We start from the raw sequence: 3,059 nt of genomic DNA, 5'->3' as shown, positions 1-3,059 counted from the left end.
AAGTGATGGGGAATAAGGGAATCCCTCTGACTTACCCTATCTTCCTCTGCTGTTACAGAGGGTGACATGACATTTTCCCCTAGCCCTGCCCTGTTCCTGCTCTTTGTTATAGTTCAATATATTTGAAGTGAGGAAAATGGTAGCAAAAATATCTGCTCTGCAGCACAACCTGAAGCAACAGCAGAGCAACTGGGACTGAAACAATTTGTTCCCAAAGGGGGAACTTGATGACTAAGAATTGCTTTGAAATGGGGGAACAGTATAACCATGATGCTCAGGGTTTGTTTAGGTCAGGTCACGGGGAAAGCTAATGCCAACCCCTGCACCTGGGCTGCAACTGCTCTACAACTATAATTGTCTTTTTACACCAAGATCACTAACTTGAGCAGCCAACGCCATGTGCAGCCCTAGTGGATGTCAGGCACAGGTAGTTTTTGCCTCAGGGTACCCCACCTGGAGCTGATGAACATTCCTGGCAGAGGGACACACACTCCTGTGACTCAAAAGGAAAGCAGTTGATAGAAAAGATCATGGGACTGACCCCAAAGAAGGGTGAGCTGCAAAAGGCAGAAGCAGGCAACTGATCTGGTGGAGCTGAGAGACCACAGTGAAGATGGTGCACAGATCACTATGTGAGAATTAGCAAATGTGATTTTTTTTTAATCTTTTCCCAGCCCTAATCAAGGCATTTGTAACAGTTCTCCAATGTGGATTTTGCGATGTCTAATAAGATGTGAGCTCTTTTTGAAGCTTTTCCCACACTCAGAGCATGTGTAGGGCGTGTCTCTTCTGCAGAGTCTCTGATGTGAGATAAAGTGTGAACGCTGACTGAAGCTTTTCCCGCACTAAGAGCATCCATAAGGTTTCTCACCCGTATGGATTCTCCGATGTGTGCTCAGGGCAGAGCTGTGATTAAAGCTTTTCCCGCACTCAGCGCATGTGTAGGGCATCTCTCCAGTGTGGAGTCTCTGATGTGTGATAAGGTTTGAACACTGACTAAAGCTTTTCCCACACTCAGAGCATGTGTAGGGCTTCTCTCCTGTGTGGATTCGCTGATGCGTGATCAGGTGTGAGCTCCGATTGAAGCTTTTCCCACACTCAAAGCATCCATAAGGTTTCTCACCCATGTGGATTCTCCGATGTCTGCTCAGGGCAGAGCTCTGATTAAAGCTTTTCTCGCACTCAGAGCATGTGTAGGGCATCTCTCCTGTGTGGAGTCTCTGATGTGAGATAAGGTGTGAACGCTGACCGAAGCTTTTCCCGCACTGAGAGCATCCATAAGGTTTCTCACCCGTGTGGATTCTCCTATGTGTGCTCAGGGCAGAGCTCCGATTAAAGCTTTTCCCGCACTCAGCGCATCCATAAGGTTTCTCACCCATGTGGATTCTCCGATGTCTGCTCAGGGCAGAGCTCTGATTAAAGCTTTTCCCGCAGTCAGAGCATGTGTAGGGCATCTCTCCTGTGTGGAGTCTCTGATGTGAGATAAGGTGTGAACGCTGACTAAAGCTTTTCCCGCACTCAGAGCATCCATAAGGTTTCTCACCCCTGTGGATTCTCCTATGTGTGCTCAGGGCAGAGCTCTGATTAAAGCTTTTCCCGCATTCAGCGCATCCATAAGGTTTCTCACCCGTGTGGATTCTGCTGTGCGCGCTCAGGGTAGAGCTGTGATTAAAGCTTTTCCCGCACTCAGCACATGTGTAGGTCATCTCTCCAGTGTGGGTTCTACGATGTGTGATAAGGTTTGAATGCCGACTGAAGCTTTTCCCGCACTCAGAGCATCCATAAGGTTTCTCACCCGTGTGGATTCTCCGATGTCTGTTCAGGGTAAAATTGTGATTAAAGCTTTTCCCGCACTCAGCGCATGTGTAGGGCGTCTCTCCTGTGTGGATTCTACGATGTACGAGAAGGTCTGAGCTCCGATTGAAGCTTTTTCCACACTCATGGCATGTGTAGCGTCTCCCTTCCAAGTGGATTCTGTTGCGGGTTATAAGGTCTGAGTGGCTACTGAAGTTTTCCTCTGGCCTCTGCTGAGTCTCACAGGCGTTTGCTTTTTCTGGGAGTCCACAACTCCCATAAACATTCCCTTTGGATCTTCCTGATAACGTTCCATGTGGTTTTATTTGCTGAGCATCTTCCTGCTGGGGTTTCTCCTCATTCTCACTCACCATCCCATCACCTGATGGGAGACAGAGAGAATCCAGACATAGGTCACTCCCTGTGCCAGAAAGAAAGGAAATCTCAGAGAGAGGAATGGAAAAAGGGATGAACAATCCAAAATATATGTGGGAGAGATCAAACCTATCAGGAGCTGATTTTCCCCAAACCCTTCCCCAGAGAAGAGAGGAAGGGATCAGTTTTGGTCTGCATCTCACCAGAACACTCAGGGGAAAGCGAGATCGGGGAGGGACCTGGTGCCAGTTGTCAGTCAGAATAGGAGGGAAGCCATGAGTGACATCTGCCATAATGATTCCACATCTGCAGGGAACAATCCTGAGCTTGGAGAGCTCACAGGGTCTTTGTAGGGCATCCCAAATGTTTCCTGCATTCCCGCACAGTTCTTAAGTTGGTTTAACCAATTCCTCACCTGTGAAGGCAGCTCTTGGGAGCACTTCTTTCTCAGAGCCCTGGAGATCTGGGACCCACGGCTCTTCCCCTTGTTCCAGCTGCGAGATCACATCAGGTTTGGAAATTGGAATCCCTACTGCAGGCAAAGAAAACAAGGGAGGTCAGTGGAATTTGTGGGATACTCGTCACAAAGAATATTCCATGGTTGTAATCCCTGCTCATTTTTAAGCAGTAGAATACCAAGGCCATCTTCCTTGGCTCAAAGTGGCAGAAGAGTTAGTATTATTATTATAAATCCTCTCTGGCAATAAATCCCTTATCAATGGTTGTGAAACCCTCCTTTCTTTATTGTCTTATCTTTATGGTCACCACTTTTACCTTGTTAATCAGTCTGGTTCTCTAAGGGCTTGTCTACACTACAGGACTATTTCGAATCTACTTAAGTCGAATTTGTGGATTCGACCTTAATAAGTCGAATTTGTGTATCCATACTA

At 47.3% G+C, this 3,059-nt stretch overlaps 1 pseudogene; it reads right to left on the bottom strand.

Moving 5' to 3' along the window:
• Positions 1–680: 680 nt before the first annotated feature.
• On the bottom strand, positions 681–1,791 carry LOC120381600 (annotated as a pseudogene).
• Between the last annotated feature and the right edge of the window lie 1,268 nt (positions 1,792–3,059).

The sequence above is a fragment of the Mauremys reevesii genome, linkage group 14 (genome assembly GCF_016161935.1).
Source record: "Mauremys reevesii isolate NIE-2019 linkage group 14, ASM1616193v1, whole genome shotgun sequence".
Classification (NCBI taxonomy): domain Eukaryota; kingdom Metazoa; phylum Chordata; order Testudines; family Geoemydidae; genus Mauremys; species Mauremys reevesii.
Note: the sequence above shows the minus strand (reverse complement) of the source record. Positions and strands in the feature narration are given on the sequence as shown.